At 38.6% G+C, this 14,656-nt stretch overlaps 1 long non-coding RNA gene across 4 annotated transcripts in view; it reads right to left on the reverse strand.

Moving 5' to 3' along the window:
• Positions 1-670: 670 nt before the first annotated feature.
• Positions 671-14,656, reverse strand: part of LOC308197580 — a 51,319-nt gene continuing 37,333 nt past the window's right edge. For 3 of the 4 annotated variants that reach the window (XR_013953111.1, XR_013953112.1, XR_013953114.1), the window contains exons 3-4: positions 5,703-5,828; positions 671-4,041 (exon numbers count right to left, since the gene is read on the reverse strand). This is a non-coding gene — a long non-coding RNA (uncharacterized lncRNA). The remainder of the gene's footprint in view (positions 4,042-5,702; positions 5,829-14,656) is intronic. The other variant, XR_013953113.1, reaches the window with a different exon arrangement.

Consider the following 14,656-nt stretch of genomic DNA (forward strand, 5'->3'; position numbering starts at 1 on the left):
TCCCAGTCACTCATCTCTTTCACTCTTCTCTCCTTGTTTTCCACTCCAGTTAGTAATATGAGGAGAGGAAGTTGTACGTGCGACTTGCTTTTCACTGCAATCTTACCATGAGCTGTAACAACAGCTGAGGATCCAACTAGGCTTTAGATTGGAAAAGTCCAGTCTCCTACAAAGAGGAGCAGCTTTTGCCATTTTACAAAATTTTATAATGATTATTTTGTATATAAAATGCAGAGGGAACCAATCCACTGGTTTTGTCAAAATTCAACATCTATTTGGACATCTTTGCCTAAGATTTCATTTTTAAATAGAAGCTGGTTTAAAAGGCAAAAATACATTATTGTAGTGATTTCTGTTTTTTCTATTTACTACTTTTGGGTTTCTTCCTTTACTGTGGTGTCTACTCCATTTCCTAAGTCCCTTATTTTAAATTTGAAGTAAAATAGCTTCCAGATGCAATTTTATTGCTCCCTTACCCACATAATGAAAACTAAAAGACACTGTGGAATCCCTGTTGAGGCACCACAATCAATAAGTTAGGCAAATAACCATCAAAAAGCTTTTTTATTGCACTGCTGACTTTAAAAAAAAGAAAAAAAGAAAAAAAAAAAGTCTTCCAGAACAGATACAGGATGAACTGAAAAGCAGTTTAATAGTAGCAGATTCACATTGGGGATGTTATCATGTCTCCTGAGAACTTTTCTTTAAAATATGCATAAACACACACAGGATACAGTTTGGCAAGTGGAACTTTTCATATTCTACAGAAATAAAGTGCGATTAGTCAGTTGCAATTCAATTACGTTTGTGTGCTAAAAAAGGCTGCTGAGAAAAATTACACACTGTTTATTCCTAATATGAAGTACTAATACAGCTTTAATTTGATATTCCATAGCCTTTCTATAAATTCAGCTTACATTTTTTTCTTTGTTTATAATAATACACAAGCAGCAAGGAAAAAAAAAAAAGAAAAAAAAAAAACACCTTTGCATTCTACATTGAAGTAAATTCAAGACTTGTATCAGAGAAGATTTGTTCCTAACACTTAGACTAAAATGACTGACTTTGGAAGGCTAAATGAAGGAGTTTATTTCCTACTATTAAATTTTAAATGTAGCAAAAGTTTAAGATTCAAAGTCATCTTCCTAACAGAAGGCAATGTTCTAATCTCCTCTCAAAGTGCATCTTAATCCATGAAGACCAATTCTCCCTTTAAGCAAGAGATTTTTTTTAATTATTCCATACTATATTTTCACCATAAATCCTTGAAACTTTTAGGGTTGTATCTTGGCCCACGCAGTGTCTTTAGAGACAGAATTTGTCCTAAACCACCAAAATGAATGGAGAAAATTAATGTCGAGATTCAAAGTTTTACCTGTAAATCTCATATTTCTGAATGTATCCTTAGAATTATAGCAAATGCATCTGATCATCCTCAATTAGGTTAGTCTGTTAGAGTTCAAGGCAGGGAGTAAATCAATTCACTTCAAAACTGTGAAGTACCCCAGGATTTATGTAAATGGTGACGATTCCATCATGCTAAAAAACTTCAAGTCAGGAGAAAGTAAGAATAAGCTAAACAAGTGGTTTAAAAATAATAATATTAATAGAAATTATCAAATTAGTAAAAAAATAATAGCTTCAGCTGGTAGAAATTTCCCTCCAGAATGTCCCCATCCATGTGGACAAAGAAGGGGAGAGGAGAAGCCAGTTATCTGTCTGGAGCTCCATCTTGGGAAGGTTGATCTCTAGACCTTCTGTCTTGACAAGTTTCGCCCCTTTCAGGACTTGGCTGTCCCTGGGTCTCCAGCTTTCAGTCATACAAGGTCATATAGTCTGAAATACCTGGATTTTCACCTTTCTCTGCCCTTGGTTCTTCAAATTCTTTTTTTCTACACTCAATCCAATCTCAGGCCACTGCAGCTTTTGAGTTATTCATTAAAATAGTCTCCAGATGAGCACCGGCTGTTGATGTCGGACACCAGCTGGCTTCTCCCTTGAGTGAGACCACATGACACCATCCACTTCTTTTGCTGGTATTAGTTCAACATGCATTGTGTTAACCCAAGGTAAGAATTTGTAGCAAAACCTGTAGCTGCTGGCAGAGGAGAAGCATTTTTTTTTTTATCAGTGATGTTTTTCTACATATTTTCATAAAGAATCCAAAAATCCTTCTCTTCAAGCTGAAGGTTTTCCCATCCATCTCATCATTACACTTAGGGAATTTCAAGAAAAAATTCCTGGTCATAGGAAGCACATTCCTAAAATCTCCAAACACCCTACGTGGTGTTTTTTTTTTTTCCATTCATTTGAATGAAATCACCCACTGTAACAGGAATTATTCAACATCTGGCATTTAAGGAAAATAGCATAGCAAGAGAGAGAAAACACTTCTCTTATTTTTGCAGTAGAACACCCTGGTCTTTGAAAGGTATGCTTACAATGATGAAGATCATGTGAGCACCTGCCTTCTAATGACAGCCTGTGTCCTTTACCATGTGTTGTTGAGACCAGTCTTGAAACCCCAATGCTGCTATGAAAACTGTTGAGATTCTCTTATTCAATGGAAAAAATATATATATATTCAACAAAAATGACAGTTTTAAATGCATTTATGTTTCATTTTGAACCATGGAAACTGTAAAATGGAGTGGGTACAGCTGCTAGAAGTGGTCAGGAGAGGTTACAGTAGCAGGCAATCCATCATAGATATTGAGATGTGGAGATGCATGTATTTTGTAACATAATATTGAATATGAATATCTATGTGCTGAGTCATTAACAAAGAATATAATTAGATAAGCATCATGAAGACACTCACATATTTTGTAATATATTATAAAATTCAAATGTATAGAATCATAGAATCATTCAGGTTGGAAAAGACCTCTAAGGTCATCCCGTTCAACCTTTAAGCTAGCACTGACAAGTCCACTATTAAACCATGCTGCTAAGCTCTACATCTACACCTTTCTTGAAGACCTCCAGGGATGGTGACTCAGCCACTTCCCTGGGCAGCCTATTCCAATGCTGCACAACCCTTTCAGTGAATAATTTTTTCCTAATATAGAACCTAAACCACCCCAGTGGAACTTAAAACCATTGCCTTGTCTTATCACTTGATGCTTGGGAGAAGAGACCAGTCCCCACCTCGCTACAACCTCCTTTATGGTAACTGTAGAGTGCGATGAGGTTTCCCCTGAGCCTTCTGTTCTCCAGCCTTAACAACCCCACCTTCCTCAGGTGCTCCTCATAAGGCTTGTTCTCTAGACCCTTCACCAGCTTCACTGTCCTTCTCTGGACACGCTCCAGCACCTTGATGTCCAATTTGTACTGAGGGGCCCAAAACTGAACACAGTACTTGAGTTGAGGCCTCACCAGAGCCAAGTACAGGGCAGCAATCACTTCTCTAGTGCTGCTGGCCACACTGTTTCTGATACAAACCAGCATCCTGTTGGCCTTCTTGCCCACCTGAGCACACAGCTAGCTCCTATTCAGACAGCTATTGACCAATACCTCCAGGGCCCTTCCCACCGGGCAGCAGATTATCTACGAGTTGTGTGGAGAAGGACACCTACACCTTTTAATTTCTTATCCAACAAAGCATATGAAATTAGAAGAAATAATATAAAATGAAATGGATAAAAACCATGATTAATAGTCTGCAGGGGAGAAACTCACACTGTTGGGTGGACAGTTTGGCATGCATATTCTTTCCCATCTTTAATTCCTGTGATTCTACGGAAAACGCTATTGACTAGATAGAGATGAGGCATACATAATTGTATTATGTCACAATTTTACGCTTAGCATCTGGCAATGATTCTTTCTCCAAAGTACAAAATTCAGATATGACAACAATGAACAATGAATCTGATTCTCATCTTCATTAAATTGGGTTTTCATTGCTGTAATTTCAGTCTATTTTTTCTCCTAATATTCAGTCATTCTGGTATCAGCTGATTCAGGATGTGAATAACTAATTAGATTTGGATGGTTTCATGCATCCCAAAGAGGAAACTAAAAATTGGCTGAATACTTCTGAAAAAAATAAATAAATAATGTAATGTTAGAAGAGTCAAGATGTGCTGCTCTGTAAATAAAACTGTTTTTCACATTTTATCTAAATTGAGTAGGCAATATATGCTTGCTTAGTAACCTCATGTTTTAGGTTACTGGCTGGTTTCATTAAAAGTCAAGAGGCAACTTCATTTTTTATGGCCCTGAACCATTTGAGAAAATTTTAGAGCCAGACAGTCTTTTGTACGACAGCCTCCATCATCGGGCATAAGTAGAAACTATAGCTGTTAGCCTCTGCGGTTACTTCTCCAGCTATCCTATCGCCTTACTGTATGAAATCTCTCTGCTACCTTGCTAATCAGGACCCATCAAAATTACAATATAACAGTAACTTTTCTGAGAATAAGACATTCAGAGTGACAAAGTGCAGTTGTTTTTGCTTGGACTTTAAAACATATTGTGAGTGTTGAATGTCACTTGCCAGGTTAGACAAACAGATGTTGTAATCCAGTAACTCAAGATGTGTCATTGAATAGGTCAAAGCTTGTACAGAATGAGTTTTATTCTGTTTCAGTCTCCTTTTCTGAACTTTTTTTATAAATACTTTTTACTTAAATTACCTCTACTCTTATTTTTATTGCAGAAATCTGGAAAGTGTATTTATAAGCAGGTTTGAAATAGCTAGAGATTAAAAAACAAAACAAAACAAACAATAAGAGCTATGAATATTTTTTTCTTTTGCAAGGAAAGCACTGGCATGTCATTCTTCCTGGCTTAGACGAGGAGCAAAACATTATTGCACACATCAGGTACACTCCACGAGCAAATTAATTGTGCTTGTGGAAATGACTGCAGGAACTGATGTTAACTGGGATGGACTAACCCATGCTCACACCATTTATGTCATCCTCTGAAATAGGGTGGCTGCATGCAAAGTGTCATTTGGAAAGGTACCTGGGCCATACAGTCTCTAACACAAAGCTCAGCAATGGTTTGGGAGAGTTCTAGCTCTGTTAGCATACTGACAGCTAAACTGCATTGTCAATCAAATTCCAGTGCCCAGGAATGTCTACTGGCACTATATGGGCAAAGGTATTACTACCTTCATCCTTCCTTTCCCATTTCAACCTACTAGGACATTAAATATGTTAGAATTTCTTCTGACTAGCTGAAAAGGTTACGGACAAATTCAAGTTGGGCATGGAGAAACCGAGCTGATCAGATTTTTATCCATCATGGAGAAACCAAGCTGATCAGATTTTTATCCATCATGAGAGTTGGAGCTGGACTCGATGATCCTTATGGGTCTCTTCCAACTTGGAATATTCTATGATTCTATGAGAGTATAAGAGTAGATCTAGACTTCTCTAACTGTACGTTTCTTGCATTGCACTATTGCACAATTCTCACTGATGTGAGGATTCCCTCATAGCTCTTGACCTAATAATTTTCCTCTCTGATTCTTTTCCTTCATCTTCCCTTAATATTGTTAAAATTACCAGAGAACTAATCTAGCTAAATCAGAGACATACTTCAGTAGATCTAGCTAACACTGAGTGCAGTCATCTAGTGACACAGCTATGTTGGTCCTGGAAATGCAGAAGTTCTGTGCTTCCTCATACAAAGACACCAGTTTGCTCAGAGAGAGAGAAGGATGAATAGTACTGCAGTGATAGTCATACCTTTTGTTCTTCCATACTACTGTTTTCTTTACAGCTTTTCTTCCTCATTTTTTTTCATATGGTAAAGTCTGGAAAATAGTGCTCGGGTGAGGACTTGGCTCCTCTTGAAGGTAACTCACTGCAAGGCTTGTAAACAAAACAAAGGCAGGGAGATTTCTTAGAAGTTTGTACTACTTTGCTTGAAAGGTGCTGTAACCACTCATATCAGTCTATTTGAAAACAAAGACTTTTCAGAAATGTATTCTCTTTTCAGAAAACATTGAATTTTTGTGTGTCATTATTGCTCTTTACCACAGACTTTAAGATATGCATCATTGCTAACCTGGTGGACACAAAACCTTCTGCTGCATCATACAATTAGCTTCTTAATTCTCACACAATCAAGCACCTAATGTAAGAACATCTGTACCAGCTACAATTTGTGACAATCCGTGTTCAACATATTTTTGCATTATAGCAATTTAGATTGCAATCCTACTCCCTGCAATGGCCAAAATAATCCTGTCGTTGACAACAAAAAAGCTAGATCTGATCCAAAAAGAATAGCAGAGACGTTGTTCATCTAGTGATAACTTCCACCAAGAGAGATTTTCATGTTCACATTTAGGGTTCATTTCCTGTAGACAGTTAAACACTAAGTACACAGAAAAATGGAAAAGAACCCAATTCCATTTACTGGCATGGATTTAAGGTCAATAGATTGCATTTAAGCTGATGTAAGTAAGAATAGAATCCAGCCAACTGAATCGAACCCAAGGCCCATAATATTTTAACATTTTCTTCCTTTCAGATCATGTGTTACGGTATTTCTCATTACATTAAAAAAAAAAAAAAACAAAAAACAAAAACAAAAACAAAAAACATGCCTTCAATCTATATTCTTCTTGTATTCACATGTCTTTCAATTGATGATGTCAATATCACAACAAGTCCATTACAAGAATATATGTTACTAAGCACTCTATTTAAGAGAATTTTATTCTTGATGGATTCAGATACTTTCAGGCTTTATGTTATTTCCATTTTGCACACTGGGACAGTGCCAAATAAACCTGTAAAATAAAAATACCAGCACTGAAATGAACGGTTTTTAACTCTGACAGCTAGAGAAAGAAAGGAAAGTAATAATCAGGAGCTCAGCTATAATTTTTAATGCCTTATGGAGGGTCTGAATAAGTCTTTTACTCCAATGTTAGAGGAATCCATTGTGATACACTTGGACCTGATTATTTTGCCTTTATTTTGCTTTGTAAAGCAGTCAGAATCCACTAACCACAGTTGTACTGTTCTGTATTTGCACTGACGTCAATAAGATCAGCTTCCAGATTGCCTACAATTTTGTTGACCATAAAAACTTTGACCATCATTAGAAATCTGGTCTGCTCATTACTTTGTATTCTGCTGTCGCAGGACTGATGGTCTTAGCTCTTTCCATGGGTATACCAGGTCTCTGTACTCATCAGCAGATTGGTCTTTTATGCAGACCACTGGCAGGATCAATCAAAACCACACTCTTCCCTCTAGCAGATTACTGAGGAAGTTGACTTCTTATGAATATATTAAAAATACGAAGAGAAAATGCAAACAACCAGCCAGAGGGCCTTAAATGCCTTCTTCCTTCATAGCAATTGTAGTCATTCACAACCCAGTTAAAAGTCCTCAAGTCCTTCTGTCACAGCTTGACATCATGTCAACCTACCTTTTTGGTTGGTCTGCTCAAAGAATACTCGTCTTCATTTGTGCCTCTTCTGCATGCTGACAACTAAATAATGGGCTGCTCTATTTCCTGGGCTGTCACCAAGCTGTTTCCCCTTTCCACAGGCTTAGCACTTGCTACACTGCTCAGGACTTATCTTTGAGATACACTGACAAGGAGCACACAGCGAAGGAGGAATGCGCTATTCATTGAGCACAGCGGGAGCACAGCCATCCTGCTGATCAAGACATAGACTGAGCTGTGGCTGACTCTGTCTCAGGTTTCCTGTTTGTGATTTACAGCGCATCCCCTAGGTCTGTAACCTTACAGTCATTATATTTCATCTACTGATACGTATCTTTCCCTCCACCAACAGGTTCACTACATTTCCCCTACCACTGATTTTGACTGACATTTGATTACACATAGTTGTAATGCAAACATCACTTCAGACTAACCTCAGCCTATGTCCCAGAGATCTTCCTTCTTAATCCCCTTTCCAGGTATGCCATTATATAAAAACAGCAATACTGAGTTAGATTGAAGGTTTGTCTGTCTGACACTGTCTGCCATTAAAATAGCATAATCAGCATAATCATAAAAGCATATTGTAACATTGTAGTACCACAAATAGTATTTTGTAATGCAGACAAGTTAAAATATATAAATAATAACAATAAATACAGATGCATATTGTCACTTGTGATATAGATTCACAAGCAGGACGCAGAAAAGCATGTGCAAGTAGTAAAATATGCAAAATGAGAAGTAAGGGTGTACAGCATGCATGAAGGATGTCTGATTTTGCAGAATTCCTGCAAAACAAGTAAAAACAAAACAAGACCTGATCCCAAAAATAGAATGTCAAGGACAGATGAGATCACCCCCTTTTCTTTGGGGGATGGGGCATAAAACTTCAAGGATGGGTGAGAAGAAATGAGGAACACAGCCTGCTCCAGTTCTCGTTTCCCACAACAAAGCACTTTGAGGATTGGCCAACTCAACCTCAGTGACTCAGGACCATGAGGGACCATAGCCATCAGGATTAACTAAACCAGCATCAGTTCTATGTATATACTCACACTTACTTTGGGATAATCTCAAAAAGGGCAAATTGGTTTGTATATATTGTGATAGTGAAAGTGATTAGGAATTAAATGTTACCCATATGCCTTGCTAATAGATCTCATTTTAGTAAAGAGTTGTTCTGAAGTTTGAAACTGGCCTGATCTGTCAGTCTTTTAAACATTCCCATCACAGCCATCTCTAATTCCCTAAGTGATGCATAGGCATACATAAATGAAGGCATAATATGCTTGATGACTGCTCGTTCTTGTACTAGAAGATATAGCAAGCATTGAAGTCCTGTCTGTCCTTTCAATGTCATTCATGATTTTGCAGACATCAGTCAACTACTATTCTTTCCAGGGGTGTCTGAAGAGTCCTTGCATTCTTATTTGTTCCAAAAATGGAAAATGTTTTTTTATCTTTAAACATCCTATGACCTTTTTTCTAAATATTTTTCAGTTCTGATGTACTCTTGTAAAATGGAAGAAATACATTTCCTGAAACTTTAGCTCACCATTGACTAAATGGTGAGTCCACTAACAATGTGCACTGTTTTACTTTTTATTCTTCCTTTACTAATCCCTAACATTCCATTTTCTGTTTTGCCTTCTTTTGCTCTTTCTTGTGGGTATGGCAAAAGAGGCCTTCCTGTCTAGCATCTTCAAATGTTAGTTAACTGGTGTTATATGTTGCCATTTAATAGAGTTTATATCATATTGCATGGGTGCTTCCAGTTTACAGATGAAATTAAGGTCATATTTAACCATCGTAGGATCAAGACTTTCAGTTGCAAATAACTTAGAACAGGAACTTTCCTAACTAAATCACTAGCTGAGCTATGCTCTCTGGATTTAAATATAGCAGCGGGAGAAAGAGGAGAAGAGATATCCAGAAAAGAGCATAGGTTTTTCAGAGTTCTTGTATAATGCTACAGAGAAGGCTACAGAGAGAAGAGGGGTTTGGGGTTTTTTAATATAGTTTTGGTTGGACATTGGGATACCAATAGTACCATATCCTGTTACAAAGGAAAAGTAATTAATGTGGCAGAGAATGAGAAGTGTATTTCTGTTCCTTTTCATTGCTGTTTTTAACACACCATTTCTTTTGAATTTTGTTTGGTTCTTAGAATCCCACTCCTCCACAGAATTCCCAGGACTCAGCACTCTTCTGTTATTAGTTATTCTTCCTGCTGCTTTGCTGGCTGTAGTAGCCCAGTAGTTACTTCAGCTGACAACAATTCAGCTAAGTTCCAAATTATTTTTCATTATGGAAAATGTGTGAAAAGCAACAAAAGGAGAACAGACTTCAGCTGAGTCTGTAGAATAATATATATGCTGTCCATTAAGCCCATGATTATTCAAGAGATCATAGGAAATTATTGCCCTTGATAGCAGTCACTATATTCAGCTACCCTAGAGTTCCCTTCTGTTCCTGTGTGTTTGCAGGATTAAAGCTTCAGAGTGTATTTAGAACAATGTTTTTTTATATATATGCTGCTATAGGACCAGGAAGTACTGACACCGCATGCTTATTTTCATTCTAGACATTATGAAAGGGTATTTAGTAACATTAATAGGAAGGTATATATAGGTATGCCATGATTGTAATCAAACATTAGGAAGGCTGATGAAAGCAGAATTTTATGATTGACTAAGAAATATACAAATATATATAATGGAAGGAGACGGGAAATTGAGTTTAAACAGCCTGTTTCTTCTAGAGAAAAACTTATTCAGGCTGAATAAGAAAGGAAGATATCTTCCATTATTACAGAAATTCATCAGTTACACTGCAGCACAATTTAGGTTTCAATTCTATAAGACACTTCAGGAAGATTTAACTAAAATGTCACACAGGAAGTTACCAATAATTTCAATATTTCTGTTAGATTTTTCTTACTTGTCTTTACCAGACATGAATATCAGATTATCTGCATTGTGAAAGTGGAATAGTCTATCACCTTGCACTCTAAGCCAGTCAGCCACTGACAACCCCATTTTCATTTTCCCATGACCAACAATAATTTACACTTTTCACCCCAATAATTGATTTTAATAACTATGGACCCAATATTTCCACCTTTATACAAAACAGAGTCCTACACAAAAATAAATAAATAAAACAAAATAAATAAAATGAAATATCTGGAACAGATATTTCTAATTGAAACTACAAAAGAATTTTGGGCAGCCAGTGTATGTATTTTCCTAGTATTGCCTGTCCCTTCACATCAACCCAGTTTGGTTCATCAAGGACACAGCCTGAATAGCATTTGTTACTTAGGACAACATAGTGGTTTATTAAATTTTGTCCCTATATATGCTGTCCTCAGTATTAAATTATTCTTCCCACAATGCAATTTCTCCTTGTTTAGGGAATCTCTTGCACATAAATTCAAACACAAACAGCTTTTTCTTGTACAAATATACCAGTAAGTCCCCTCACTTTATAGGAAATGGCCATTTTTCCTTTATCTATGCATCTTTACTTTGTTGGATTAATAACTGGTTGGGTGGCCAGCCCAAAATCAGAAATAAAGTGGCGAGCAGCACTAGGGAAGTGATTGTCCCTCTGTACTCAGCTGTGGTGAGGCCGTACCTCAAGTACTGTGTTCAGTTTTGGGCCCCTCACTACAAGAAGGACACGGAGGTTCTGGAGCATGCCCAGAGAAGGGCTATGAAGCTGGTGACAGGCCTGGAACACAAGTCCTATGAGGAGTGGCTGACGGAGGTGGGGTTGTTTAGCCTGGAGAAAAAGGAGGCTCGGGGAGACCTCATCACACTTTACAGTTACCTTAAAGGAGGTTGTCGCAAGGTGGGGATCAGTCTCTTCTCCCAAGCACCAAGTGATAAGATGAGGGGAAATGGCCTCAAGTTGCATTATGAGAGGTTTAGGTTGGATATTAGGAAAAGCGTCTTTACTGAAAGGGTCGTGCAGCATTGGAACAGGCTGCCCAGGGAAGTGGTTGAATCACCATCCCCGGAGGTCTTCAAGAAACATATAGATCTTAGTAACATCATCTGGTGGTGGACTTGTCAGTGCTAGATTAAAGGTTGGATGAGATGACCTTAGGGGTCTTTTCCAACCCTGAATGATTCTATGATCTATCTCACTACTGATCAGTCTCCTAGTTATGGAAAATCTTGCATTTACATTTGTTTTTAAGGACAGAATAGCTCTATGCAGCTGAGCGTAAAGTAACATGCTTGCAACATGCATATTTACCTCTTTTCAGCTGTCAGTGTAACGCAGTTGGGTCTCAGTGCGTCTTAGGCAGCCTTACATACACATAGCAAGGACTTCAGCCATTATCTCACAGTTTATTTTCCTGCCTTTTGTTTTGTTTTGTTTTGTTTTTCTAGGAGGCCCTCATGCATGAAAAGAAGCTCCTAATAAACTCAGGAAGCATATACAAAGTGGAAGCAAGGACAGGTGACCTGAGAGTAACTTAGATACAATGCCTGAGTGAGCAGATTAAGGCAGGAAATCCAAATGTCACCTGTTGTATTTGGCAAGCCTTCCACTATGAGATGAGATAAGTGGACAGTGAAGTGGGTTAAAAACTGTTGTCCTTCACAGGATGGAGATATAGGCCAGCAGGAACCTCATGCAGCTCAACAAGGAGAAGTGCAGGGTCATATACCTGGGGAGGAACAGCCTCAGGCACCAGGAGGGGATGGGGGTCACCCAGCTGGAAAGCAGCTCTGCAGAAATGGAGCTGAGGGTCCTGGTGGATACTACGTTGAACATGAGTCAGCAGTGTGCCCTGTGGTAAAGAAGGACACCAGCCTCCTGGGCTGCATTAGAAGTGTTGCCAGCAGGTTGAGGGTTGTGATCCCTCCCCTCTGCTAATCTGGTGAGACACGTCTGGAGTATTGTGACCAGTGCTGGGCTGCCTGGTACAAGAGAGACATGGACATGCTGGAGTGGGTCCTGCAAAGGGCTATGGAAATAGTTAAGGGCTTGGACCATTGTTATACAAAGAGAGGCTGAGAGAGCTGGAACTGTTCAGCCTGGAGAAGAAACGGCACTGCAGATCTTAACAATCTGTATAAATAGCTTCTGTAAAGAAAACAGAGTCAGGCTCTTGTCAGTAGTGTCCTGTTACACGACAAGAGGCAATGCGCACGAAGTGAAACACAACACTGATAGTTCCACTGAAACATAAAATCTTTTTTTTTCTTGTGAGAGTGATTGAGCACTGGCACAGGTTGTCCAGAGAGGTTATGGAGTCTCTGTCCTTGGAGATACTCAAAACCCACCTGGACACAGCTCTGGGTGAAGTCAATTTGAGCAGAGTTGTTGTACTGGATGATCTGCAGAAGTTCCTTCACACCTCAACTTTTCTGTAGTTCTGTGAAATGACCTGAAAGAGCCATCTCCAAAACAGCAGCTACTGCAGGCTGGAGTGCATGCTGCTGTAGGAGCTTCATGTCCCTATCCTCACTCTTCAGGAGGGAGAAACCTGCTCTTATCTGGTTGATTTAGGCAGGAGTGGTACCAGGTGCTGTTGTTGCCTACCCCCTTCCTGCTTAACTTGTCTGCCATGTCTTGTAACTGAGACAACAGTAATTTTCTGCACGGAAATCAGCTTTTTTAGACGATTCAGGATCTGCCTCTGACTGAAAGCAGCAGGAAGCAAGTGCTTTCTCTCCATGTAGGAAGTGGAAAAACTTTTGATCAGGTTGCAAACACTGAATATGCCTTATACTCTGTTATGTGTTTAGCCTGTCTGTGACTTTATCATAACACCTAGGCTGCAGTCTTGAGATGGGGGAGCTCAGGACAACACTCTCTTTGTTGGAGGAAATGGTGTTTTTTTCTCCACTGAAGTGCTGTCTAATACAATATTAATATTAATCTAATGTCTAAACAACACTTCAACAAATCCAAGATGATGTCCAAAAAACCCCACACTCTACAGTCGACAGTTGGTACAAACAACATCTACCCAAGGTCTGTGTACTTCCTCTTCTCCTCTAGGAGAAGGAGGAAATTCTTCACTCAAAGGGTGGTGAGGCACTGGAACAGGTTGCCCAGAGAGGTTGTGGATGCAACATGATCTAGTGGATAGCATCCCTGCCCATGGCAGGGGGTTAGAAGTTGGTGACCTTTAAGGTTCCTTCCAACCCAAGCTGCCCTATGATTCTATGATTCCTCCCAGATTGGACTCCTACATACTAACAAGGAAACACAGCTAGGTGCTATCTACCAGCACCATCTGCTGTTACCTTAGAGAAGGTATCTTAGGTAGGGAGGTAGGTAGGTAGGTAGATAAATCTGTCTTGACACTAATGAGACCTCAGTCCTACAGTCACATCTACATGGATAGCTCTTAGTTTATATGAAATCCCAAAGATCCTTTGTGGATATAAATCCATGTTCTGGGGTTCCATATTGAAACTAGTGTTCACATATGCAGCCTCCAATGACTTAAAACCTATTTTCATAGCTTTGGTTATGCCTAAGACACTCTCTCCATATAAAGAAGATTGGTTTAGTAATTATGATGAATTAGCACAATACTTCTGTAAGCGGTGGGGATTTGGAGAACTTTATTGTCTCCTTGTTTCTGCTTTTGCGGTTGGTTGCTGGAGGTAAAGCAAGAGGGAATCCTTCCTCATGCCCTTCAGGGGAGAGCTGTCTCCTATTTAGGCTGCTAAAACTTCAGAGTGTAAAGGAAACGAGCTACCACTGAATGAGGGAAAATTCATTCTTTATTGTTTATACATATTCTGTGTTTGAGCATTTTAAATCCCTTTATAAAATTAAATGATGAAACAAAACAAAAGGGGTTGTTTTCTTGTCTTAACATTAATCATAGGCACAGCTAGAATTTGACAAAAATTATTCATACCATCAATTTTTAACTGAGATTAATTGATCTTTCAGTACTGTGAACTAACAAGACTTTCAAGGAATTGTACAGTACTAATTAGAAAAGAGAGCTTTCAATGGTTGCTAAGAAACAAGTATATATTTGTAATCACTTTTTTACCCCCTGGAAGTGATGCCTTGTCATAGATACAAGAATGTTTCCTTAGGAACAAATTCCTGTCATTTCCAATTAGCAAGCTAAGAATTTAAAAGCTAGTTGCTGATTACTGTGAGGAGATAGGAGGGGGTTCCTCTGGTAAGTGTAGAGAATCACAAGCAATCTCTGTATTAAAGCACTAAGCAGGACATGTAG

Source organism: Anser brachyrhynchus (assembly GCF_964034855.1).
Source record: "Anser brachyrhynchus genome assembly, chromosome: 1".
NCBI classification, from domain to species: domain Eukaryota; kingdom Metazoa; phylum Chordata; class Aves; order Anseriformes; family Anatidae; genus Anser; species Anser brachyrhynchus.